The sequence below is a fragment of the Scyliorhinus canicula genome, chromosome 5 (genome assembly GCF_902713615.1).
Source record: "Scyliorhinus canicula chromosome 5, sScyCan1.1, whole genome shotgun sequence".
NCBI lineage: Eukaryota > Metazoa > Chordata > Chondrichthyes > Carcharhiniformes > Scyliorhinidae > Scyliorhinus > Scyliorhinus canicula.
The window spans coordinates 36,577,985-36,605,952 of NC_052150.1; the positions used below are offsets into that span (position 1 = coordinate 36,577,985).

Here is a 27,968-nt window from a genome sequence, read left to right on the forward strand (position 1 = left end):
ATTTTGCCCCAAGCAGAATGGATCTTTGCGTTTTACTTCACAGGTAATTGCAAGTGGAACAAGATTTGGAGTTTAGCTGGTGTCCATGGGCATAAGGACAAAGCCTTTTTTGAAGAAGAAGAAGAGATTCTACAACTTAAGACAAAAAAGAGATGAACCGGACATTAATAAAAATCAGAAAGCCAACAACACTGTTGTTTGAATTTGAGACAATTCTGGGATGTACAGAGGCAATGTAATTTCACAAGCTAGGTTTAAAAAAAGCACGGTAGCCTTGTGGATTGCACAATTGCTTCACAGCTCCAGGGTCCCAGGTTTGATTCCGGCTTGGGTCACTGTCTGTGTCGAGTCTGCACATCCTCCCCGTGTGTGCGTGGGTTTCCTCAAGGTGCTCCGGTTTCCTCCTACAGTCCAAAGATGTGCAGGTTAGGTGGATTGGCCATGATAAATTGCCCTTAGTGTCCAAAATTGCCCTTGGTGTTGGGTGGGGTTACTGGGTTGTGGGGATTAGGTGGAGGTGTTGACCTTGGGTAGTGTGCTCTTTCCAAGAGCCGATGCAGACTCGATGGGCCGAATGACCTCCTTCTGCACTGTAAATTCTATGATATCTATGATAAGACAAAGAACAAGCAATCATAATATTACTGCCTGGAATCAAATGGAAATGTTTGATTTCTGTTTTAAACATGAAGATATACTATTGGACTGCAAGATTTCTCCAGGGCTCGTGGTTGGGATAGGATTTAGTAATTGAGGGTAGACAATTGAGACAGAAAATCAAAACAGGAAATGGGAATTGGAATATTGGGTGCAATTCAATGGAATATTTCAATCTGGCATTAATATGAAGGGGAAAGTCTAGAGGAGGCTAGTAAATTGATAAACTTTCTCTTGGTAATGCTTGTGTCCTTGTCTATGCTTCTATTAAGAAAACAAAGTTTGATACTCTGGCCACCACCCAAAGCATCTGGACCATACGTGGAGAGAGAAAGATCAACTTTGAGATCTTTTGATGAGACCACAAATGGTTCAAGAATATGTGGTATGACATTGGGGGCACTGTGTGCAGGTGCAGGTGAATTACATGCAAAATGACTAATAGGCAGGCTTGCATTATACATTGAAGAGCAGACCCCATGCATGCACACTACTCGACAAACAGCATGGCCGGAAATGGTCAATGGGGCTAATAGAGGTAAACAACATTATTAAGTGATCTAGGCACTGACACATATTCCATAGAGAAACTGACTTTAAAATAATTGGGATAGAATCAAACACACTGATACGTATCGAAATGAGCACAATTGAAGTGACAGGGTAAATTATTTGAATAAGAACAAGTAAGGGCCTGGTAAACCTGGTGAGGAATATCCACAAGGTGGATACAGACAATTTGGAGAGCTGGAGAATATTTTAAGTCCATGCATGATGTTATTTTGAATGATATTTGAGTGAGATGATTTGCAAATGGAGTGTCAGAGAGAAAGGGGTATCAATCCAATTATTCAGAGATCACATTCAAATTACAACAGATTATGGAATAAACTGGAATCAAAAACAAAGAAGTGAATTTCCTCCCTGTACAGATCTCTCCACTCAAGGGCTAGAGAAAGAAAGTGACCTTTTTGGATCAAAAACTCATTCCATGACCCGGTCTTAGCATCACACTCAAAATTGACAAGGGAGAAAGAACATATGGCCTTAAGACAGTGATGTGAGACGTCAAGGTTGAACAATTGCTGATACAAGCTATCAGTCCAAAGCTGTACTGTGGCCTTACAAAAGTGAATGGCTCTTGCTATCTTCTCACCAAGAATGGTGGGGCATGCGCTCTAATTGAACCAGATTGCTGTACTTACATTCCAGATAGTTCCAAAGAAATCCCTGATTTGGCAAAACACATCAAAAGGAAGTGGAAAATTTAAAACAATCCAAGTCCAGCAGTCTTTGGAGTTGAGCTATGGAGTGGTCAGGATCCTTAGGAGTTCCAGTGGTGCAAGGCCTGGTTGTGTACTTTGTAGTTATTTTTGACATATATCTTGTATCTTTGACAACCAAATGTATCTGTAAAAGGATGTCAAGAAACCTTGAAGTAGAAATACCTTCACAGGGCATGGGAGGTTCTTTTATTGATTCCTTATTATTGATATTATTTATTAATCTATTAATTGATTTATTTTATTAAGTTTAAAATAATAAAAGAATGTGATCCGTGTGACTGATTAGGAGAAGAATTTTAGCCTTCCGAGATTCTTGAAGCATTTGTGAAAATTATTTTTTAAAAACCTTTGTTGAAATGACTTTTATTTTGTAACTTTTTTCTGGAATTACTTGTATTTTGAAAGCAGGGTCTCTGACGGCGAAATTGTGTTTGGCGATCGGGCGGAGAATCCCCCTTGGCAGCTAAATCGGGGTCGGCACCTTTTTTGAGAAGCTCTGCCCCCTCCAAAACAGCGTACTCGACAGCACGCTTTCGGGACGGCCCCAGGACGTTACCTGAGGCCATCCCCTGATGCTCTGGCCCCGATGAGCCGCATTCCCGACAATGAGGTGCGGGCGCTATTTGTTTTTGAGAACGCGGCGTGGCAGCTGCGAACTGAGTGCAGCGCCGCCACAGTCGGAGGGGAGCCAATCCGCGGGCAGGGGGGGCTTTGGTGGAGGCTGGGGGCACTGGTGGGGGTGGTGTGATGTCAGCACGGGAGCGGTCGTGTTTTCATGAGCTCTGGTTCTGCTCACCTTTTAATCCATTGTTTCATCTTGGTGCACATTTCATATTTGTCTTTTCTTGGGCTTCATCCCTGGAAGTTCACGATTAGTGTTTTTGAAAGAAAGTGATGAGATAATATTTTAATATGTTTGTGGTGGTCGGAATGGGGTGAGCCCCAGCTTGTAGTGGCGCAGTTGATGCTGAGTAGGCTCCCGCCTTGGCGGTGCTCTGTGCATCGGATGATGGCCGCCATCGAAAATGCTATTGAAAATACTGTCTTGGCTGAAGTTTTGGGCTTTGCGGTGCAGGTCCTTGGAGTTTACTTTCAGGAATTGCGGGATATTTCCAAGAGAGCAGTGGAGGCATGTATTAGAGCTTGCACTTTCCCTGGTGAAAGCCCGCCTCCATGTTGTTGACATCCTGCTGCATGGTGTGTCATCTACTCTGACGGATTCGGGAGATGGCAGAAGGGCTGGTTCTGCCCCCGAGCCTGGTCTATGGCAATAGGTGGAAGTCGAGTTCCTGACTGAGTTCGAAAATTGGCTGCCATGCTTTGGTAATCTTGATTTGGAGAGGGGGTCTGTACCATGTGACCCTAAGCCATAAAGCTGTCAGGCCAGACACAATCCACCAACATAGACCACACCGGTAAAACGTACAGCACAGGTGTAGGGTTTAACCGCATGGTGGTTAGTGGGAATTGTAGGATGTAAAATACTTATTATGTTGCCATGACTATTTCTTCATTATGTTTTAGTTACTTTGGACATATTTCTATTAAGTATACTGCAATGGGGTAGCTTGTTTATACTTTGTGGTTTCTCCCTATCCAAGCAGTCGTCCCCACATGATTTTGAACATCTCCATCAAATCTCCTCTTAGCCTTCTTCCCTCCAAGAGGAACAGTCCCAACTTCTCCAATCTATCGTCATCACTGAAGATTCTTATTCCCTGGAACCATTCTTATAAATCTCTCCTGCACTCTCCCCAATGTGTTCACATCCATCCTATAATCTGGTGCCAAGAACTGCACACAATATTCCAGCTAAGGTCTAACTACTGTATTATATGAGTTTAGCATAACCTCCTTGCTCTTGTACTCTATGCCCCTGTTAATAAAGCTTTATTAACTGCGCTCTCCACCTGTCTTCCAACCTTCAATGATCTATGAACATATACACCCAGGTCCCTCTGCTCCTGCACACCCTTAAGAATTTTATTCCTTATATCACTTTCCCTCTCCATGTTCTTCCTACCAAAATGCATCACTTCACATTTCTCTGCATTGAACTTCATCTACCACCTATCTGCTCTCTCCACCAACATGTCTAAATCCTTTTGAAGTTCAATACTGTCCTCTTCACAGTTTACAATAATTCCAAGTATTGTGCCATCCGCAAACTTTGACATTGTCACCTGCACACCAAGATTTATGTATATCAGGAAAAGCAAGGGTCCCAATATCGACCTCTGAAACACAATCTTTGAACTCAACTTCTCCAAATATAAAAATCTTTTATGTTTTCCTATTTTGTCTCTACTTTAGGTTAATAAAACTTGATATATTTCTCTTGTTTACTTATGTAGTCTTTGTTAATTTGTAAAAGTTCACTGTCACTTCAGAACTTCCCTTTGAAATTCAACAACTGAAAAGTTAAGTCTCTACTCATCTCACAATGCAAATTTAAAACCCAACCTTCTTGTAAATCCAACCTCACCACAACCTGCATGAACCTAACACCTTTTCCCTTTTAACTCTCAGGTCTCACAGTCAAGTGTCTCTATTAACCACCCCCAAATTTAATTAATCATGGACACACCCTCACAGACCTCTTTACACATCCTTCTTTACAGAATACCATTTTAATCCCAGAAACATAAAAAAAAATTAACATCCATTATTACACCAGCAGCAGTGAGGAAACAGCAAGGTAGTTCCAAATCAGATTGGTGTGTGTATTCAATTTCAAATATTTTCTCTGGTGTGGTTTGGACTGGTGAAGTTTAGACTGCAAGTTAATGCATTACACTAGTGTACCCATTGATTATTTTGTGGTCTTTCGCAAAATCAAAGAATTCCAGCTGGTTTGTTTTAGAAAGAGAAATTGTGCCAAGTAATAAGTCCAAACAATATATTTTTTCTGACCTACAGACTGACCTAAAACTGAAATGTGAAACGCTAGCACTTTAATGATTTGTTAAAAAGTAAAAGCAAAAAGTATTCCTTACACAATGTCCAGCTAGAAGGAGATTCACCAATGAGAAATCCACACTGAAAAATCCTTTAAGTGAAGGAAATGGGAAGAAAAATGAGAGAAGAAAACTTTGTATGACTACATTGATGTTAAGATCATGAATAACGTTCTTAATTCTAACCTAAATAAATATAACCAAAAATGCCATTATTTGGAGGTTTTGGAAAAATGTGCAGCTCGAAATCTGAATTCAAAAATTATATAAAATTTGTAAAATGGATATACTTGCTCGACCAAGAGAGTCATCAGGGATTTGGACTTTCGGTCTACAGCCATTAAATTGTACAATCTGGCTTATGTCTTGGCCTAGTGAAAGAAAAAATTACATCGAACTAGAAGTTCTGCACAGAGGGTAATAAATCTCGTAGAGACCTAATAGAGATAAATAACACAGGCAGTGCTGAGGTGACCCGACTCTTCTGTGTTTCTGCCTAACTAAACTGACAGCCTTCAGCTCCTCAACTTTCAGTTGTAGATCTTGTAAAGTACGTATCCCATGGGAAAGCCATTTCACAGATCTTAGATCGCAGATCAGTAATTGTCCTAAATTTAAAATCCTTCTAACGATGATGCAGAACTTGGCTAAAGTCTTCCAAGAAATGGCCAGAAATCACACACACAATCTCAGAGAGCAGTGTCACGTTCATGAAATACCACAGTAATAATATACAGATTCCGGAAAACTATACTTTAAAAAAAGTGATGTACGTTGTATGCCTCAGAATCCTGGACAATAAATAAAAGATTACTGGAAGAAAACAGAGGCCTTTGAAATGTGATGCTAAGATGAATGCTTAAAATTCCATAAACAGACCATGAGACCAATGAGGAAGAGCTTGATAGCGCAAGAGCAAAATGAACTCTAAAAAGTGACATCTAGAAATGAAAATGTTTGGTCGTTGGAGGACAGACATCACAGAGTGGTTGAAGCTGAGATGAGCTGCAATGGGTGGGTGAGAATGGCACACGATAGGCCAGCCTGACAGCAGATGTCCCAGTCGGAGTAGTTACAAACAGGACAGTACAGGACAGGCACATTGTTAATTGCAGATAAGAAGGTGCTAGTTTTTGAATGTTAGATGAATTATACCATTCACCATTTGGTTTCCACTGTGCAGAAAGGCATTTCTTCAGCCTGTCCTGCAACAGAATAAAATTTATGTTCAGTTGATTTTCAAGGAAATTGGCTCAGTGAGAAAATCCTGACTTCGCAAAGGTGCGCACTACCAAAGTGTGCCAAACAATCCTGCCATATAGGTGGTGCTGAGATGGCCTAACTCTGTGGCACTGCCTAATTAATCTGACATCCCTTACAGCTCAGAGTACAGAAACATCAGGGTCAGTACATCTGGGAGAAGGCAGTGAAAGCCTGTGTTCAGAAACCAATATAGTCAATCTTTCTTTGATCACTGAGAAAACACATTTGAAATGTTAATATATGCAGATTGACAGTGAAAATATAGATGATTATGTTCTCTCTTAACCGCTAGGGAAAATTCATTATCAGGGGTAAAACACTATCAAGGCAAAATGGATAAAGAGAATGGCAATTTTCAGCGTTATAACACCTCACAGGATTTAAAGTCTGTTAAACACATGGTTCATTTGCATTGGTAAAAGGAATGCTACAATCTGAAAGAAATTGCACGCATAAATCATTCTTTGCACTGCTAGTTTAAGGTTTTCTATGAAAACATAATGACTCTGGGTGGCATGGATCTGGCATTGTCTGCCGATTATCTTCAACACCCACGAAAAATCTTACAGCCTGAACAGTGTAATAGATAATTCCAGCTTTATTATTTCCAAGCACTGTGCTGTTTAAACTTGTATGTTCTTGAACCTGTATATCAAATGAAGCAAACACCATTAGCTTGCACACATTAATAAACAGAAAATAACATCACCTAGCCAAAGTGACAGGTTAAAGTAATTGGCATCCCACATATTCTCATTGGAGCAATATATGACAGTATTTTTAAACAGCAGCTCACATATGGCTTGAAGAAAGGTGCTTATGGAAACACATGTCTAACTGTGAATGCAGAGCAAATGTTAGGAATGGAAAACCCCCAAAATATATCAAAGGAGATTTTGGAATTTCCTATGTGGTTTCTGTTGATGGATATTATTTATTTGTAACGCATTTGAAGAATATCTAGAAACAAAGGTTTGCACTTCCATAGTGTCTTACAATGTCACAAAGCTCTTTATAAGAGTATTATCAAACAAAATTTGACACCAAGCCACAAATGGAAATAGTCAGACAAATGACCAAAAACTTTGTCATTGAGGTAAGTTTTAAGGCATCTGTTTCCAAACTGTGATTCCTCCAATTGAGGTCACAGGAACAGAAATAAAATAAAATGATGTTAATCTTGTACCCCGATGGACTTCCGCTGCCGAAATGTAGAAGGAGGTCGCATGTAAGGTAGCTCCCGCTATAGTCCTTGGGTTTTGGTCCTTCTCACCCAGTTCCCGGGAGTAATTGATGGACAGACTCATCCCATTTGAAAGCCTTTTGTGAGAGGATGTCAAAAGACACAAGAAAGAATATTGGGAAGAAAGGTGTGAGCAGTAGCCCTTCTGAGGAGTTGAGTAAGGTACGGAGTCCGGTGGGATTGAAGATGGCGGAGGCAACTTGCATTGGCTAGTGAAGTGGCCCCTGCCAGAGCCCCATCCCCCACACAAAAACCAACCAAACACCAAATCCCCCCACACCCAAACCTTCCAAACCCCCCACCAAATAATCCTTCAGACCCAAAAAAAAACCCATCAAATTCCAGCCCATCACTCCCAACCCCAAATCATGCCTTCTCAACTACAACATCATGCATATGTAAAATCAAACACCAAGAAAAATTTAAAAAAGAGATAGGCAAAAAAAAAAACCTGAGAAAGACAGACACCATCAAAGTCTAAACTCATCGCAGTCCCGGTTCTTCAGCTTTCACAAAGGCCTATGCCGCCTCTGCCATCTCAAGGCAGAAGTCCTTAGAGTTGTGAGTCACCCTCAGCTTTGCCAGGTAGACCAGCCTAAACCTCTCGTTTCCGCACCTCCGTCGACGTCTTTATCAAAGCTGAGTCTCATCCATTCAGTCTGTCAGTGAGGTCATCATCTCTTTTCAATGTCTATCGAAATGCTTGGAGAACAACCACTCAACCCGACCCACAATCACTTTGGCCAGCTTATCCACCATAATGGGTGCGGCCCACCCGATGTGCTCGCAACCGTCATCTTTCCTTCTGCTGGATTCATAGCCAAACTCGCTGGCGAACTTTCGCTCGCCCCCAACTTCCCCTGAATATTCTTCTGGAACTTCGACATCCTACGACTTCTTCAGACTTTGCAACACCTATTCTTCCAAAATTGTCCCCCGAAAACTGGTGTGAAGAGCCAAAAACCAGAAGCTCTAGCAGGAGCCACACAACTTACGACCTCCACCTACATGTTGCCACCAGAAGTTGGGTTGAGGGATTTGTTTTTGAAAGAGTGATTTGCGAGCCTGGAGGAGTGTTCGGAAAAATTTGGGCTTTGACAAGTGGACACATTTAAGTATCTACAAGTTCGCAATTTCCCAAAGATCTTTCCGACATTCCCTGTAGTGCCGTCCTTATTGTCACTGGCAGGGAGGGAGGAGGGAAGTACCTCGGGGAATTATGGTAGGATTATGGTGGATGGCACAGTGTTAGTGGGGGGCGGGGTTAAGGCCAAGTGGGAGGAGGAGTTAGAGTTGGAATTGGAAGATGGGGTGTGATGAGAGGCCCTACGGAGGGTGAACGCAACAACTTAATGTTTGAGATTAGGGCCCACGTGACAAAGTCTAGGATGAGCAGGTTGTTTGCGGGAGTGGAGGATGAGTGTATGGATTGTGGGAGGGGCTGGTGAATCATGTGCACATGTTGTGGTCGTGTCCTAAGCTCGGGAGATTCTGGGTCTCCTTCTTTAGCGATTCTACAAATTGAACTGAAGACCTTAGGGGCCATATTTCGGTTGTCAGACCTGCTGAGCTGCAGACAGGGGCAATGACAGATGTCCTGGCCTTCGCCTCACTGGTTGCTCGAAGGCTGGTGCTGATGGGGTGGAGGTCAGCTTCTCCACCCAGTGCCTCAGTATGGGTGGGTGATTTTATGGAGTTTTTAATATCTTGAGAAAGTTAAGTACACAGTGAGAGGAGCAATTGAGGGGTTCTACCAGAGATGGCAGCATTTATTCTGTACTTTAAAGAGCTGTTCACTATTAGTAGTTGGGGAGTGTTGGGAGGGGGGTGTTTTCTATTGGGGGTCTTCTTGGTACGATGGGGTGAGGGTTCCAGGTGGTTTGTTATTGTTTTGCTGTTATGTATAAATTGAAAAAGTTGAATAAAAATACATTTTTTAAAAATCTCCCACACCCTCATATTGTATTGATGGTGGGAAGTAAGCAATCATTTTTTTTTTAAATTTAGAGTACCCAATTATTTTTGCCAATTAAGGGGCAATTTAGCGTGGCCAATCCACCTATCCTGCACATCTTTGGGTTGTCGGGGTGAAACCCACGCAGACACGGGGAGAATGTGCAAACTCCTCACAGACAGTGACCCAGAGCCGGGATTCAAACCCGGGTCCTCAGCGCCATAGGCAGCAATGCTAACCACTGTGCCACCATGCTGCCCTAGAAGTATGCAATCATGAGACAAACTCTGGATTTTGTACAGTTTGAAGGGACTCTGATCAGGCATGCTGTGGCATAACCATGTGTCTATGTAAACACATAAGAATTTTCCCAGCGTAGCTTCGCAAACTGCTGGCGATAGAGGCAGGCATAGAGTTAATGACGAGCAATATGCACTCAACCAAGGGTCCAGGATATTCATCACAGCTTTTCATACTTATATGTTGATCTTGAATAGTTATATACTGAATGTTACTTTGCAGCTTTATGCTTTGTTTTGTTGGCATCTGGGGTTACATTAATGTTCAAGTGTTTAAAAGGGGTCATATTGGAAAATAATTCAGGGAGCCCTGTTTTAAGGAATGCCTCAATGGAAGAGAGAGAAGTAGTAAAGCAAAGAGGTCTAGGGGGCGAATTCAAGAACTTAAGATTGGCAGCTAAAGGAATAGCAGTGACTGAATTAGGCACTGGAGATTTCTAATATACCATAGGTGTACAAGTCAACTGTTCAAGCTTTGAAAAATCTCTACAAAAACAGGAGTAACTTACATATCAAAGTAGCTGCCAGCATGCCAGCTTTGACAAAGAATCATCCAGTCTCAAACGTTAGTTCCCTTTTTTCTCCACAGATGCTGTCAGACCTGCTGAGATCGTCCAATATTTTGTGTTTTTGTGCCAGTATGAGTGGTCGCCATTTAACTCTGGAAGTTAAATACAGATGTTCATGTTGAAGTGTCTCACATCTTTTAATGCGTGATAACATAGTGTGAGAGAAGAAAGTCATCCATTTAATATCTGTAATTTGAAGCTTGCATGGTTCAATAGTCTACTGCCACTGTTGAGGATTACACACAGATATTGGAAATAATGTTGCTGAGTAGTCAGCAACTGTAGAACTGCACTCCAGCAAGGGCTTAAATGGTCCTGGTGAGGTTATGAAATTGGCTTGAATTTTTAAAACATGTTAAATATAATTCTGTGTCACCATTTTTTTCTTAAAAGTCCTGATGATGAAAATCCGTATGTGTAATGTAACATGCTGAATTTGTCGATGGTCATAAAAATCCAGTTGTTTCACGAGTGGCCTTTAGGAAAGGAAATCTGCGGACTTCCGGTTGCGGCTATGACTAGCTAAGCCGCACATTTGGAAGCTCCTGCAACAAAGGTGTTTTTGGGCCAATTGGAGGGCCCCAACGGCGCTGAAAAAACGAATCCCGGTGGGGGAAGGTCCCCTGAGGAGAACTAGACCGATTTTATGGTCGGTACCCGGAGTGGAGCGGCAAGAAAAACGGCAGCAGCTCCCCAAAAAAAGCGGGGGAAGAAAATCAAAATGGCGGCCGGCGGTGCACCGGAGGAGTGGAAGAAATGGGCGGAGGAGCAGCAGGCCGCTCTCCTCCGTTTTTTCACGGAGATGAAAGTGGAACTCTTAGAGTCCATGAACGCGACGGCCACCAGGTTGGTGGGAGCCCAGGCGATCCAAGAGGCGTCGATTAAAGATCTGCAGCAGGAGATGGCCGCGAGGGAGGAGGAGGCCACAGTCATCGGGGCAAAGGTGGAGGTGCACGAGGCACTCCACACGAAGTGGCAGAGCCGCTTCGAGGAGCTGGACACTCGGATGAGGAGGAAAAATTTGAGGATCCTGGGCCTGGAAGAAGGCCTGGAGGGGTCGGATCTCCCGGGATATGTGGCGGAGATGTTGAGCTCCCTGATGGGGGAAGGGGCCGGTCCGGCGCCCCTGGAATTGGAAGAGGCATACCGGGTCATGGCCAGGAGGCCTAGGGCAAACGAGCCCCCGAGGGCGGTGCTGGTGCGGTTCCAGCGGCTAAGTGATCGAGAGAAAGTCCTGAGGTGGGCTAAAAGGGAGAAAAGCAGCAAGTGGCAGAACTCGACGGTAAGGGTGTACCAGGACTGGAGTGCGGAGGTGGCAAAGCGGCGGGCCCGGTACAACCGGACAAAGGCGGTGCTACACGCGAAAAAGATCAAATTTGGAATGTTGCAACCGGCGCGCTTGTGGGTCACCTACAAGGACCAACATCATTATTTCGAGTCCCCAGAGGAGGCCTGGACCTTTGTACAAGAGGAAAAGTTGGACACGAACTAAAACCTGGGAGCACCGGCGGTCGTAGCCGCCGGGGGACTCTTGATTGTGCAAGTGGCCCTTTTCTTTTTCAGGCCAGGTCGGAACTGGGTAACAGTTTCGTGGAGTGTTTGGGGTGTTTTTTCTCGAACGGTTGACTTTTCTGAATATTTTGAAGGTTTCGAGTTGTTGGGTGTTTCTGTATATTTGTACTGTTGAAATCTCTATTGTGGGTCGTTGGCTTCTTATGGGGTGTTTTTTCCCGTTTCCAATTTCCCTTAGTTATTTACCCCTCTTACCCTTTTTCTTTGGGTGCTTGGGGGGGTTTTTTGGTTCTTTTTTTTCTTTTCGGGTTATGGTTATCTGCGGTTATTTATACTGTTTGATGGAGGGTGATGGTTGGGCACGCGGTTAGTTGATAGTTAATTATTTTGTTATTTAAGTATGTAGTTAAGTATTTATGTATTTAGTTGCCATTGGGTATTTGTATTTATATCGTTAAGTTGGGGAGACGGGACGGGGGGGAGCGGGTTGATTATGCGGGTCTTTCTCGGGGGTTTTAAGGGGATCTTTCACGGGCGCAGATGGGGTGAACCGGGAGGAGTCGGAATGTGGCAGGAGCAGCCGGGTCAGCGGAGACCAGCTGACTCTCGGGAGTACGATGTGGGGTACATCGCGGCTAGGAGGGGTCCTAGCCAGGGGGGGGGGGGGGGGGGGGGGAAGGGGGGGGGACTGGGGGGGGACACCGGGTTGCTGCTAGAAAGACCAGGGACGAGAAGGGGAGAGCCGGGGGGGGGGGTGGGGGGGGGGGGCCATCGCTATGGGAAGCGGGTCAGAAAAGAAGGGATGACCCGGGGCGAGCAAGGGACAAGACATGGCTAATCGACAGGGAGTAGGGACGGGTCGCTCTGCGACCCGATTGATCACGTGGAACGTAAGGGGGCTGAATGGGCCGGTCAAAAGATCAAGGGTCTTCTCACACCTGAAGGGACTGAAGGCTGATGTAGCAATGCTGCAGGAGACTCATTTGAGGGTAGCAGATCAGGTCCGCCTGAGAAGGGGGTGGGTGGGACAGGTGTTCCACTCAGGCTTGGACATCAAGAACCGGGGGGTGGCGATTTTGGTGGGAAAGAGAGTGTCGTTTGTGGCGGCAGAGGTGGTGGCAGACAAGGAGGGCAGGTACGTGATGGTGAGGGGTAGGCTGCAGGGAGAGAGTGTGGTACTGGTAAATGTGTATGCCCCGAACTGGGACGACGCGGGTTTTATGAGGCGCCTGCTGGGCCTCATCCCGGGACTGGAGGCAGGGGGCCTGATCATGGGAGGGGACTTTAATACGGTGTTAGACCCTGGGCTGGATAGATCGAGTTCCAGGACGAATAGGAGGCCGGCAGCGGCAGAGGTGTTAAGGGGGTTCATGGAGCAGATGGGAGGGGTAGACCCATGGAGATTTGGTAGGCCTAGGGCGAGGGAGTATTCTTTTTTCTCCCACGTCCACAGAGTGTACTCTAGGATCGATTTTTTCGTATTGAACAGGGGGCTGATACCGAGAGTGCAGGACACGGAGTACTCGGCCATTGCGATATCGGACCATGCACCACATTGGGTGGACGTGGACATGGGGGAGGCGCGGGACCAACGCCCGTTGTGGCGCCTGGATGTAGGGCTGTTGGCGGACGAAGAGGTGTGCAGAAGGGTGAGAACGGGCATTGAGAACTATCTGGGTACGAATGACACAGGTGAGGTGCAGGTGGGGACGGTCTGGGAGGCCTTGAAAGCAGTGATTAGAGGAGAGCTGATCTCCATAAGGGCACACAGAGAGAGGAAGGAGAGGCAGGAAAGGGAGAGGCTGGTGGGGGAGCTCCTAGAAGTAGATAGGAAATATGCGGCGGCGCCAGAGGAGGGGCTATTAAGGGAGCGGCGTAGCTTGCAGGCCAGGTTCGACCTACTGACCACTAGGAAGACAGAAATGCAGTGGAGAAGGGCGCAGGGTGCGGCGTATGAGTACGGGGAAAAGGCGAGCAGGATGCTGGCACACCAGCTTCGTAAGCGAGATGCAGCCAGAGAGATTGGGGGAGTGAGAGAGAGGGGTGGGGATGTAGTGCAGAAGGGGCAAGAGGTGAATAGGGTCTTTAGGGACTTCTATAGGGAATTGTATAGGTCTGAACCGCCGAAGAGGAGAGGGGGAATGAAGAACTTTCTCGACAAATTGGGGTTCCCAAAGGTACAGGAGGAGCTGGTGGAAGGGTTGGGGGCGCCGATAGAGCTGCAGGAGCTAATTAAAGGGATAGGCCAGATGCAGGCGGGGAAGGCGCCGGGGCCGGATGGGTTCCCGGTGGAGTTTTACAGGAAATTTGTGGACTTGGTGGGTCCAGTGCTGGTGCGAGCCTTCAATGAGGCGCGCGAGGGGGGGGTTCTGCCTCCAACAATGTCGCAGGCCCTGATCTCCTTGATTTTGAAGCGGGACAAGGACCCGGTCCAGTGCGGGTCCTACAGGCCTATCTCCCTCTTAAATGTAGATGCCAAGCTGTTAGCAAAGGTCCTGGCAACCAGGATAGAGGACTGTGTGCCAGGGGTAGTCCATGAAGACCAGACGGGGTTCGTGAAGGGACGCCAACTTAACACAAATGTTCGGAGATTGTTAAATGTGATTATGATGCCAGCAGTGGAAGGGGAGGCGGAGATAGTGGTAGCGCTGGACGCGGAGAAGGCATTTGACAGGGTGGAGTGGGAATACTTGTGGGAGACGTTGGAAAGGTTTGGGTTTGGGGAGGGATTTATCAAGTGGGTAAAACTGCTCTATTCAGCTCCGATGGCAAGTGTGGTAACAAACGGGAGGAGGTCAGAATATTTTGGGCTCCATCGAGGTACTAGGCAGGGATGTCCCCTATCTCCCTTACTCTTTGCATTAGCGATTGAGCCGTTGGCGATGGCACTGAGGGGTTCAGGGGGGTGGAGAGGACTGACAAGGGGAGGGGAGGAACATCGGGTCTCGCTCTATGCGGATGATTTGTTGTTGTATGTGGCAGACCCGGAGGGGGGAATGCCGGAGGTAATGGGGATACTAGCGGAGTTCGGGGACTTTTCGGGATATAAATTAATCTGGGGAAAAGTGAGGTCTTTGTAATACACCCGGGAGACCAAGGGGAGGGAATTGGGAGGCTCCCCTTCAAAAGAGCAGTTAAAAGTTTTAGGTATTTGGGGGTGCAGGTGGCAAAGAACTGGGGGACCCTACACAAGTTGAACTTTTCCAGACTGGTGGAGCAGATGGAGGAGGAGTTTAAGAGGTGGGACATGGTGCCGCTGTCGCTAGCAGGGAGGGTGCAGTCAGTTAAAATGACGGTCCTCCCGAGGTTCTTGTTTTTGTTCCAGTGTCTGCCCATCTTCCTCCCCAGGGCCTTTTTCAAGAAGGTAACGAGTAGTATCATGGGGTATGTGTGGGCACATGGCACCCCGAGAGTTAGAAGGGTCTTTTTGGAGCGGAGTAGGGATAGTGGAGGGCTGGCGTTACCCAACCTTTCCGGATATTACTGGGCGGCAAATACATCGATGGTACGAAAGTGGATGATGGAAGGGGAGGGGGCAGCCTGGAAGCGCATGGAGAGGGCGTCCTGCGGCAACATAAGCTTAGGGGCACTGGTAACGGCACCATGGCCGCTCCCTCCCACGAGGTATACCACGAGCCCGGTGGTGGCGGCCACCCTCAAGATCTGGGGGCAGTGGAGGCGACACAGGGGGGAAGTGGGAGGTCTGATAGGGGCACCACTAAGAGGGAACCACAGATTTGCGCCGGGAAACACAGGAGGGGGATTCCAGAGCTGGCAGAGGGCGGGTATTAGACAACTGAGGGACTTGTTTATAGAGGGGAGGTTTGCGAGCCTGGGAGAGCTGGAGGAGAAATTTGGGCTCCCCCCGGGGAACACGTTCAGGTACCTCCAAGTGAAGGCATTTGCCAGACGACAGGTAGCGGGGTTCCCCGCGCTCCCCGACAGGGGGGTGAGTGATAGGGTGCTATCAGGGGTCTGGGTCGGGGAGGGGAAGATCTCGGACATCTATAAGATTATGCAGGAGGTGGAGGAGGTACCAGTAGAGGAGCTGAAAGATAAGTGGGAGTTAGAGCTGGGGGAACAGATAGAGGACGGGACATGGGCAGACGCCCTGGAGAGGGTTAACTCGTCGTCGTCATGTGCGCGACTAAGTCTCATTCAATTTAAGGTACTGCATAGAGCCCACATGACGGGGACAAGGATGAGTCGGTTTTTCGGGGGTGAAGACAGGTGTATTAGATGTTCGGGAAGCCCTGCGAATCATGCACATATGTTTTGGGCATGTCCGGCACTGGAGGAGTTCTGGAAGGGGGTGGCAGGGACGGTGTCGAGAGTGGTGGGGTCCAGGGTCAAGCCAGGATGGGGACTTGCGATCTTCGGGGTTGGGGTGGAACCGGGGGTACAGGAGGCGAGGGAGGCTGGAATATTAGCCTTTGCGTCCTTGGTGGCTCGGAGGAGGATCCTGATTCAGTGGAGGGACGAAAGGCCTCCGAGTGTTAACACCTGGTTAAACGACATGGCAAACTTTATCCAATTGGAAAGGATCAAATTCGCCCTGAGAGGGTCGGTGCAGGGGTTTTCCAGGCGATGGCAACCCTTCCTAGACCTCTTGGATCAGAGATAGAAACTGAGGCCATGACAGCAGCAACCCGGGAGGGGAGGGGAGGGCGGGAGGGGGGGAGGGGGGGGGGGGGTGGGAGGGGGGAAAACGACGAAGGAAGTACGGTAGCGGCGGTGGCACGGGCAAGGCCTGCCCGAGGACGCTGCTAGAAATGATAAGTTGGTCTGACTGTCGGTTCGCCGGCGGGGGGGGGGGATGCGCGGGTAGGGGGGGGGGGGGGATTCTTTTTCTTTTTCTTGTTAAGTAGGGGGGTTTGACTTTGTTTTGTTATAATTTAAATGTAAATGTAGGGGGGGTTAAAATGTTTGTATTTTGAAAAATTCAATAAAAATTATTTTAAAAAAAAGGAAAGGAAATCTGCCACCTTACCTGGTCTGGCCGACATGTGATTCCAGACCCACAGCATGTGTTTGATTGTTAAATGCCCTCTCACGGGCAATTAGGGGTGGACAATTAATGCTGGTCCAGTCAGCAACGCCCACGTCCCTTGAACAAATTTCTAAAAATCAGAAAACTATACTTGAAGCGTTCTTCTGTACATATGTCATAATTCAGGATTTTTCACCATTTCTCAACAAAAAAGATTTAGAAAGAGTTACACCTAAACATTGTATTTTTAAAGCAAAGCGTTCACACAAGTGCTTCTTTTTTAAATTAAAAGTGTGAGGACAAAAGATAATTAGGATGCTAATCAGCTGTACATCATGTCCCCAAAGACTGCAAACAAAAAGCAATTCATTAGCTTGTTTAAGTAATCAATAAAATACCTCCTTTCCATTATCTTCGGGAGATTGTGATTCAGAGAGTTTGTCTGAGGCCCTCCCCGCTCTGGTTGTAAACCCAGTGAGATAAAACAGGCACACATATTGATTGTCAGGTTTATTAACAAAAAGCCGCTTGCACAGGTTTTCATGTCAACTCATAAGATTACACTGGAAGGTATAAAACAGCAAATGAAGCGACAAGCGAATGAGGGCTCCCAGGTCTTTATATGCAGAGCTGAAGGCCTGAGCGATGGAGGTGGAAGGGAGGAGAGATGTCGTGCTTCCATAGGGGGCAGGAGGTCCTCGAGCCAATCCTCCAAACAAAATGGGGAAGGGAGCTAGGGAGGTCAATTCCTGGAGTCTGACTAAAGGATCTAGTTGCCGTGCCGGATAAAGTTTAATGACCTCATAAGAGAGGTAATGATCAACAAATGCATTTGCAAAGAGATATTCCCCTGACCCACAACTCTCGCACCACTCAATGCTCCACAGCCCCATCTGCAATCAAGATCCTCCACTTCTGCCTCACCTTCATATGCATAACAATGTTGCCACCTCACACTTACCTGTTGTTTCTATATACCTCCAACTATTCAACTATGACAAGTATATGAACCAAACACATTACAACACAATTACTGACATTCTTCCTTCTCTTATAGCGCAAGGTGGCTCATAACTGCAGGGAGCAGCAGAGAATGGAAGGGGGAGACATGTCATAGATTATCACAGAATTTAGTGCAGAAGGAGGCCATTCGGCCCATTGAGTGCACCGGCTCTTGGAAAGAGCACCCAAGGTCAACATCTCGACCCTATCTCCATAACCCAGTAACCCCACCCAACACTAAGGCAATTTTGGACACTAAGGGCAATTTATCATGGCCAATCCACTTAACCTGTACATCTTTGGACTGTGGGAGGAAACCGGAGCACCTGGAGGAAACCTACGCATACACGTGCAGACTCCGCACAGACAGTGACCCAAGCCGGAATCGAACCTGGGACCCTGGAGCTGTGATGCAATTGTGCTATCCACAATGCTACCGTGCTGCCCTAAAGGATGTCTGCATCACATGAGTCTTCTGCGTTGCATCAATGGGCTGGTTGTGACTTAAGTCATTGCTGAGGACATTTATGTCAATGGCATGTTTCCCCATTCTGCCCCTTCTCAATTTCCACTTATCTTCATCCTGCTATCTGGCATGAAGTGCAGATGGCAGGACCATGGTTCTCTTGCTTTCCATCTGAACCTTACCCTTCTGCATTTCTGCTTTCAGATACTTAAGAGCCGCTGGCTGACCACCTAGTGCAGCCTTGTCATGAAGGGTTAGAGCTACTCAAGAAGCAGCAGTGTCACGAGATTTGATACTTGCAACCACCAGTTGAGATACTGTTACTACATAAACTTTAAAGGGCAGTATAGAGTTGAGAACACATGGTAAGTCAGCGACCTTGAGTGTTGCTGCAGGTAAGCTATTGGGAAAGAACAGTTTGTATGCCAGCTTACCAGAGGACGAAAGTTGAAGATGAGCTCGACAGGAGAGAATTCAGATGAAGACTTCAGTGGGGTGACGCACAACAGATTGTTGGCGGGCTCACAGATGCTTGATGTACTGGAAGACTTTCCACAGAGCCGCTCGTCACTGTCAAGGAGAATGGAGTCCAGCTCTAACATAGGACAGTGCTTTGCAAAGAACTTAAGAGTCCATCATTTCCACTATGGAAGTGGTGGCCAATTCCTTTCCAGACTCAGTCATGATGCAGTCTGGCGGCCGATGTCTCAAATTCCATTGCAACACAGGCAAGAAAGAAGAGTTGGGCGGCACGGTATCACAGTGGTTAGCACTGTTGCTTCACAGCTCCAGAGTCCCATGTTTCATTCCCGGCTTCGGTCACTGTCTGTGCAGAGTCTGCACGTTCTTCCCCGTGTCAGGTTTCCTCCCACAGTCTAAAGATGTGCATGTTAGGTGGATTGGCCATTCTAAATGGCCCTTAAGGTCTAAAATGGTTAGGTGGGGTTACTGGGTTACCGGGATAGCGTGGAGGTGTGGGCTTAGGTAGCGTGCTCTATCCAAGGGCCAGTGCAGACTCGATGGCCAAATGGCCTCCTTCTGCACTGTAAATTCTATGTAAATCTATGTATGTATGTCCCACTGTTGCAGTGGATGCTCAGACTGAGGTTATGAAAGCCATGCTTGTTGCCTTACGGGTCAGAATGTTACCAACATGGCTGCATATAACAATGTTCAACTCTCACAGCTGTCCAGAAATCTGCCCTCCAAAAAATTACTAAGATTTGAGGAATCAGCCCAGTGCAGTTGCAATAATTCTGGGATACACAGACCTAATGTCCTCCTTAAGGATGGCAGGATCCGTACTCCCACCTAACAAATCTTGCATGAAATCTTAAAACCCCTCGTTTACGTCACTTTTAATCTTTTCCATTCACTGAAATACTAATCCAGGTTATTGAACCTGTCATCATAACTTAATTTGATATCATTCTGGTGAACCTTCTTGATATCTCCTCTAAGGCAATTATATCTTCCCTGTCTAGAATTGAAACACAGTACTGTAAATGGAGTTTAATTAGAATTATTTAATTTATTAACACTGAAAAAAGTAGACTGCATTTTAAGGCAAGGCAGAAACAGAATTCAAGTTTGCATCAGCAACACTTTCTTTTGAAAAATATTTTTATCCAAACTTTCAACATTTTAACATTTGCACACAAATAACCCCCCCCCCCCCTCATGCCACCCACCCTTCCAAACCCCCCCCCCCCCCTCATGCCACCCACCCTTCCAAACTGCCCCCCTACCCCTTGACAGCAAAAGTGTAAGATAAACAAACCCCATCCCTGGTGGAACCCCTCATCTGCCCCTCTCAGAGCAAATTTCACCTTCTCCAAATACAAGAACGCCATTAGATCACCCAGCCATGCTGAGGCACAGAGGGGAGAAGCTGACCTCCACCCCAACAGGAACTGCCTGCGAGTAATCAATGATACGAAGGCTAAAACATCTGCCCCTGAACTCATCTGCAACTCCAGTAGGTCCGATATCCAAATATGGCTGCCTGGGGACCTGGCTCCAAATCCACATGTAGAGCCTCAGACATGGTGCTGATAAATGACCCCCAAGATTTCTCCAACTTCAGGCAGGACCAGAACATATGGGCATGATTGGCTGGATTCCTCCCTCACCGCTCGCAGCTATCCTCCACCCCCTCAAACAGCCAGCTCATCCTCATCTTCGTTAAGCGAGCTCTGTACACCACTTTTAATTGAATCAACCCAAAGATCGAGGCATTGATCCTTCACAGCACTTTGCACGATAATCTTTCCACCAACATCATCCTCAACTCTTCCTCCCACTGGCTTCCATAGATTCCTTGGGCGGGATTCTCCCATACCCGGCGGGGTAGGGGGTCCCAGCGGGATGGAGTGGCGTGAACCACTCTGGCGTCGGCCCGCCCCAAAGGTGCGGAATCCTCCGCACCTTCAGGGGCTAGGCCGGCGCCGGAGTGGTTTAGCGCCCCGCCGGCTGGCGTGGAAGGGTTTTGCCGCCATGCCAGCTGGGGCCGAAGGGACTCCGCCGGCCGGCGCAAGTCCACGCACGCGCGGGTGCGTCAGCGGCTGCTGATACCATCCTCACGCATGCGCAGTGAAAGGTACACCGACGCGTCGGCCATCGCAGAGGCTGACACGGCCGATGTGTAGGAAAAGAGTGCCCCAAGGCACAGATCTGCCCGCGGATCAATGGGCCCCGATCGCGGGCCAGGCCACCGTGGGGGCACCCCCTGGGGCCAGATCGCCGCGCGCCCCCCCAGGACCCCGCCCGCGCCACCAGGTCCTGCCAGTAAGGGACCTAGTCTAATCTACGTCGGTGGGACTCGCATAGAACCAGCGGGACTTCGGCCCATTACGGGCCGGAGAATCGCCGTGGCGAGCGGCCGTCGACTGACGCGGCACGACACCCGCCCCCGCCGAACCTCCGGTGCCAGAGAATTCGACGGCCGGCGGGGGCGGGATTCACGCAGCCCTCCGGCGATTCTCCGACCCGACGGGGGATCGGAGAATCCCGCCCATTTGTTCTCCTTCATAATCCTACCGTAGATCTCCAAAACTATCCATTCTCCAGCCCCCCCCCCCACCAACAGTACCTCCTCCAACAATGAGGACGACGGTGCCACCGGAAAGTTTGAGAAAACCTTTCTTGTGAAATTCCGTACCTGCATATACCTGAATCCCTCCTCACCCCCAACTCCTCCAAGCTAGCGAGCCCCCCCTCCAAAAACAGATCTTTCATGACTTTCACCCCTTTCGCCTCCCATCCCTGGAACCTCGCATCCGTCCTCTCTGACGCAAAGCCTGTTTCCCTCTTATCGGCATCACGCTCAAACCTATCCTCAACTTGAAGTGCTGGCAGAATTGCCCCCAAATGGTCAGTGTGGCTACCACCACAGGAATACCCGAGAACTTCCCCGGGGAAAATGGTAGCGGCATCATTGCCAGCGCCCGCAGCTCCAACTCTTTACAAAAACCCACTTCCATCCGAACCTCTGTCTCCCCACTCCAGCCCTGCAGCTCCTCTGCATTTGGCGCTCAGTAATAATAGTGTAACAAGTTCGGAAGGGCCAAACCCCCTGACTGCCGCCCCCTTTGGAGCACTGCATTCCTTGCCCACACAAACGCTGAGACCAGCCTGTCCCCCCCATGAAACAATGACTTTAGCAAAAAGACCGGCAGACCCAGCCTGCCAGCGACAAGGGGTAACTATCCCATCGCACCTCCTTCACTCTCCCCACCAGGCTCGTGAAATTAAGCTTACGATGTCTCACCCAGTCCCGCGCACCTACACCCCCAAATACCTCCAGGTTACGGGGCTGGATTCTCCATTCCTGAGGTTAAGTGCCGGCTCTAATAGAGAATCCGCGGGAGTTTCACGACAGGGAAATTGGCGCAAACCCCTCACCGCTTCCGGTGAGGGGTTCGCACCGGTGCTGCATGAAAAGAACGCACAACGCGCTGAAAACTGCGGGAGAATGGCTGGATCCCGGGCCACGCATGCGCAGGGCTGACGACCTGCACCAACCTCGCCGGAAAACATGGCACCAGCCGTGTCGAACTCTACCCCGCCAACCACGACCCCACAAGCCCACCCCCTGGCCACTCCACCAGTCTCTCTTGGCCTAGCAGAAGCCCCTCCCCCGATCAGCGGGACGGATCCCAGATGAGTGTGGCGGCGCTGGACACTGTCCGCAGCCGGCACACCGGCTTCCTGACCACTGGGACCACACATGGTCCACACTTTCGGGAACTCAGCCCATCGGGGGCTGAGCATTGCAGGTAGGCCAGCCAATGAAGGACCAATGGCATTGCTATGGCGTGTAGTGTGCGTCCCGATGACGCCAGTTTGGAGGGGGTGGATCATGGTGGACTGCTGTCAAAATGCCACCAGCCCCAATTCTGGCCTCAGAATCCAATCTCCGCCCGATTACAATTCCGATTTTGGCGTTGAGCTACGGAGAATCCCACCCATTGTCTTTTAAGCCAGCGTTCCATTCTGGGATCTTCCTGTCCAGTTACAACATCAATTGGGATCATAACAGTCGTATGTGGACTTGACATGAATGCTGAGTATGGAGGAAAAAAGGATTAGAAAGAGTGCAATGGATTATGCATCGGCTGGAGTTCTAGGGCATGGGAAACAGAGGGCAGGAAAGCAGATTACACTTGCCTCAACTGAAATGTATTGCATAATAGTAAGAGAACCTTTTTCTATCTCAGATAAAGAACATATCATAACAACATTATCAAATTTTGGCAGCACGGTAGCATAGTGGTTGCTTCACAGCTCCAGGGTCCCAGGTTCGATTCCCGACTGTGTCACTGTCTGTGTGGAGTCTGCACATTCTCCCCGTGTGTGCGTGGGTTTCCTCCGTTTCCTCCCACAGTTCAAAGATGTGCGAGTTAGGTGGATTGGCCATGCTAAATTGCCCTTAGTGTCCAAAAAGGTTAAGTGGGGGTTGCTGGGTTGCGGGCATAGGGTATATACGTGGGCTTGAGTGGGTTGCTCTTTGTAAGGGCCGGTGCAGACTCGATGGGCCGAATGGCCTCCTTCTGCACTGTAAATTCTATGATTCTAAAAATTTTACACAGCTGCTCAAGTATATTATCACCTTATTAAAGCTCAGATAATTACCAGTGAGGTTTTAATTAATAGAATGTGATTTAAGAACTATATAAACAACAACAAAATGCACAGAGAAAATACTATTGATTTCTAAGAGTCTATGTCCATAAACTAAGGCCTCAGGCCACTCCAAATCATCTCCTTGCCTCATCACTCCCTTTTCTGGCATGTGTCCAAAGCTCTGATCTCTCTCGTCTTTCAGCAGCCAGATATTAGCAACCACACTCACCCGATATTTGTATCCACACCTCGCTCCTGAATGTAGCTTAGCAACTTTCTGCTGACCTGGAGTTTGTAAAAAGACAAACAAGAAAAATATTCAGCAGAGGAACATGATAGAGCACAAAAATAGAGTGGCTGGGAAGCAGAGGGAGAAGACAAATGAGAGAAGGACATAATCAAACTAAGTGAGAAAAATAACTTGCAGAACACCTGATTAAGTACTCAGGATATCTAATAGTTTCTTTCATCCAAATGTGTTATTTCTTGAATCACTGTTCTTAGATAGATAAACATTTTTTTATAAATGTTTTTTTATTGAGTTTTCATATTTTATATATGACAAATTACAAGTTATTAGAGAGAAAAAAAAAGGAAAACACAAAAATTTAACATGAATATTTACAGGTAAGCATCTTCATAACAATAATTGTGGCCGCCCCCTTTAGCCAGCATACATATTTTACATTCCCCAATATGGCCGAGGCACATGTTTATAGGCATTTATTTATAGTTTGGTTTTGGGCCTTGGCTTGCCATCAAACCCCCATACCGAGCCCGTAGCCCCCCCCCCCCCCCCCCTCCCCCCGGCTACCTTCCCCCGATTCCCGTCCATTTTCCCCTGGTTCTTGGCCACCCGACTATTCTTCCTCATGTACGTTGGCCACAAACAGGTCCCGGAACAGTTGCATGAATGGCTCCCACGTTCTGTGGAAGCCGTCGTCCGACCCTCGGATGGCGAATTTGATTTTCTCCATTTGGAGAGATTCCGAGAGGTCGGACAGCCAGTCTGCAGCTCTGGGTGGTGCTGCTGACCGCCAGCCAAACAGGATTCTACGGCGGGCAATCAGGGAGGCAAAGGCAAGGGCGTCCGCCCTCCTCCCCAGGAATAGATCTGGCTGGTCTGAAACCCCGAAGACCGCCACTATCGGGCATGGCTCCACCCTCACCCCCACCACTTTGGACGTAGCCTCGAAGAAGGCTGTCCAGTACTCCACAAGTCTGGGGCAAGACCAGAACATGTGGGCGTGGTTGGCCGGGCCTCTTTGGCACCGCTCACATTTGTCCTCCACCTCCGGGAAGAACCTACTCATACGGTTTCTCGTTAAGTGGGCTCTATGTACCACTTTTAGTTGCGTCAGGCTGAGCCTTGCGCACGTGGAGGTGGAGTTGACCCTATGCAGTGCTTCGCTCCAGAGTCCCCACCCTATCTCCATCCCCAGGTCGTCCTCCCATTTCCTTCTTGTTGCGTCCAGTACGGTGTCGTCCCTATCTACCAGTCGGTCATACATGTCACTACAGTTCCCTTTCTCTAAGATACTTGCGTCCAGTAGGTCTTCCAGTAGTGTCTGTCGTGGCGGTTGTGGGTACGTCCTTGTCTACTTTCGTAGGAAGTTTTTGAGCTGCAGGTACCGTAGCTCGTTCCCCCCAGCTAGCTGAAATTTCTCTGTCAGTTCGTCCAGTGTTGCGATCCTGTCGTCCGTGTATAGGTCCCTGACTGTCAGTGTCCCCCCGTCCTGCCTCCACCTTTTGAAGGTGGTGTCAGTCAGTGCTGGTTTGAACCTATGGTTGTTGCAGATGGGAGCCTTGTCCGACATTTTGTACAGGCCAAATTGCTGCCGCAGTTGGTTCCAGGATTGGAGGGTGGCTGTCACCACTGGGCTGGTGGAGTGTTTTTTGGGTGGGGATGGGAGTGCTGCCGTGGCGAGGGCCCGGAGGGAGGTTCCCATGCAGGAGGCCTCCTCCGCACGCACCCACTCGGCTTCTGGCTCCTGGATCCATCCCCTTACTCGCTCGGCTGTTGCCGCCCAGTGGTAGAATTGTAGATTCGGGAGGGCTAGCCCCCCCCTGGATTTTGTTTTTTGTATGACCTTCTTTGGGATCCTAGCATTTTTACCCCCCCATACGAACGCCATGATATGTTTGTCCAGCGCTTTGAAAAAGGCCTTGGGGATGTAGATCGGAATGGATCTAAACAGGAAAAGGAACCTGGGCAGTACGTTCATTTTGATCGTCTGGACTCTCCCCGCGAGGGAGAGCGGGAGTGTGTTCCATCTTTGCAGGTCCTTTTTAACTTCCTCCGTCAGGCTGGTGAGGTTCCATTTGTGGATCCCTTTCCAGTCATGGGCTATTTGGATCCCCAGGTAGCGGAATTTATTTCGGGCTTGTTTGAACGGCAGCCCCTTTAGTGCTGCCCCCCCCCCCCCCCCCCCCCTTGCGGGTGTACTGGGAAGATCTCACTTTTGCTCATGTTGAGTTTGTAGCCCGAGAAGGCTCCAAACTCTTTCAGGAGCGCTATGATAGATAGATAAACATGGCAGTCACTTGCACACAGCAAAGTCTAACTATTGCTATGACCCCTAAGTTTTTGTTAAGATCCTGTTAGTGACCAATAATATTTTGCTTAAAAGTAGACAAAGTTTGAGATTCAATGAACAAAGCCTCAAACGTCCACGGGTTTTGAACAAACAAAACCAGACTTTGCTCTACAAGGTCAGAAAGATAAAACAATTTAGAATATCTATCTTATTTACTCTAACATTCAGGGTAAATATGAGGTACATATGAATTAACAAGTACACTATGGTCAACCACGTCAGGCTGCACAATAAATTACAGATGCAACAAAGACAGAGACCATGGATTTCTTAACAGCCCAGCCAGACATTAGTAACACTGGGTCAACCAATCTTGCTGAAACTCTGTCTCTCTCTCTTTCCCTCAAGAACGCTGGTCTTCCCCTCAAAGAGGGGCTGATTTAGCTCACTGGGCTAAATCGCTGGCTTTTAAAGCAGACCAAGCAGGCCAGCAGCACGGTTCGATTCCCGTATCAGCCTCCCCGGACAGGCGCCGGAATGTGGCGACTAGGGGCTTTTCACAGTAACTTCATTGAAGCCTACTCGTGACAATAAGCGATTTTCATTTCATTTTCATTTCAAGATCATGCCTTTGAATTCTCTCCAAAACATATTCCAACTTGGATAGCCTCAACAATGGCCTACTTGGCAGGGTTTCAATATTCTCTCCTGAGATTCTATTCACCTGGATTGTCAAATCTTCATTCAGGCACCAACTCCCGTACCAGTCTCCCCGAACAGGTGCCGGAATGTGGCGACTAGGGGCTTTTCACAGTAACTTCATTTGAAGCCTATTTGCGACAATAAGCAATTTTCATTTAATTTCAACTGACAAGCACAAGTTCAGCTCTTTAGCCCTGTTAAGAAGGCTATTGCTTCAAAGCATACTTTTCCTCCAATGGAGAATCCGTCCATTTATTGCAGAAGGTGTTCCTTGGTATGAAATGCTATACTCACATCATCAGCATAGAGCAACCCTCTGATGAAGAACCGGCACACTTTTGTCACGGATCTTAGGTGGAAGCCTGAACAGCTTTCTGCCTGTTCTGGTATACAAGTAGAAATCCTCTGTAAACAAACTGCAGGCATATGTCAGCAGCAAAAAGAATATGTCAAAAAGTGTCAGCACCAGAATAAAACCCAGTTCAACCCAACTGCAGATCTCAAAGGGTCCCAATGTTGTCCTGTCAAAGCTGATCATGTCGTCATGGAAAGAGGAGAGTATACTTGTACTGTTCATGTCGGATAGCTTCATTTATATTACAAGAACACTTGTAGCTAAAGCTATAAACAATTTATTAACATTAACTGTGGTTCAAATATATACAAAACAACAGACGAATAATCATATGAACATGCACAAGCAACCTCTCTCCCAACTCCCTAGTCAGTCTGAGGTCACAAGACTCTAACATTTACTTATATACTAATGAGACTCTTAGTGGTCAGTCGGTGAATTACAACACAACCATTTAAAAAAAAAAATGTTTTTATTAAGATTTTCACAAAATATAAACAAAACAATATTAACAGTATAACCATTGTAAAAAAAACCCAGGAACAACACCCACCCCCCTACAAAAACAACTACTAACTTGAAAACAAAAAAAAAAGCAGACTACAGAAAGGAAAGAGATAACACCCGCCACATCCAACAAACCCATGTACACACTTCTCCCTCCCACCAAACCCATCCCCCCCCCCCCCCCCCCCCATTACAACACAACCATGATATCACAATACTACTCCTCCCTTTTTAATTTTATGGGACTCATTCCTGTCCGTCTGGGACTCTTGTTTTCGTACCTCTCCCAGTCCGCTGCCTGGGAAAATTGTTTCCAAGCAGGAAAAGGGCTGTGGTTAGCAGACTTTAAGGGCTCAGAAGAAGCCTTCGAAATGTGGCGGCATGGTAGCACAGTGGGTAGCACAATCACTTCACAGCTCCAGGGTCCCAGGTTCGATTCCCGGCTTGGGTCACTGCCTGTGTGGAGTCTGCACGTTCTCCCTGTGTCTTCGTGGGCTTCCTCCGGGTGTTCCGCTTTCCTCCCACAAGTTCCGAAAGACGTGCTG

At 47.6% G+C, this 27,968-nt stretch overlaps 1 long non-coding RNA gene across 2 annotated transcripts; it reads right to left on the reverse strand.

The window, feature by feature from the left end:
* Nucleotides 1-568: 568 nt before the first annotated feature.
* LOC119965909 lies at nt 569-27,916 on the reverse strand. 2 transcript variants are annotated; one of them, XR_005460626.1, is made up of 10 exons: nt 27,705-27,916; nt 26,856-26,944; nt 26,584-26,689; nt 23,552-23,607; nt 18,633-18,768; nt 10,169-10,320; nt 5,191-6,105; nt 4,940-4,992; nt 1,863-2,067; nt 569-608 (listed from the first exon to the last, which is right to left on the reverse strand). It is a non-coding gene; the product is annotated as an uncharacterized LOC119965909 (long non-coding RNA). The 2 variants fall into 2 exon arrangements; XR_005460625.1 differs by lacking the exons at nt 1,863-2,067; nt 18,633-18,768 and having other exon boundaries at nt 595-608.
* Between the last annotated feature and the right edge of the window lie 52 nt (nt 27,917-27,968).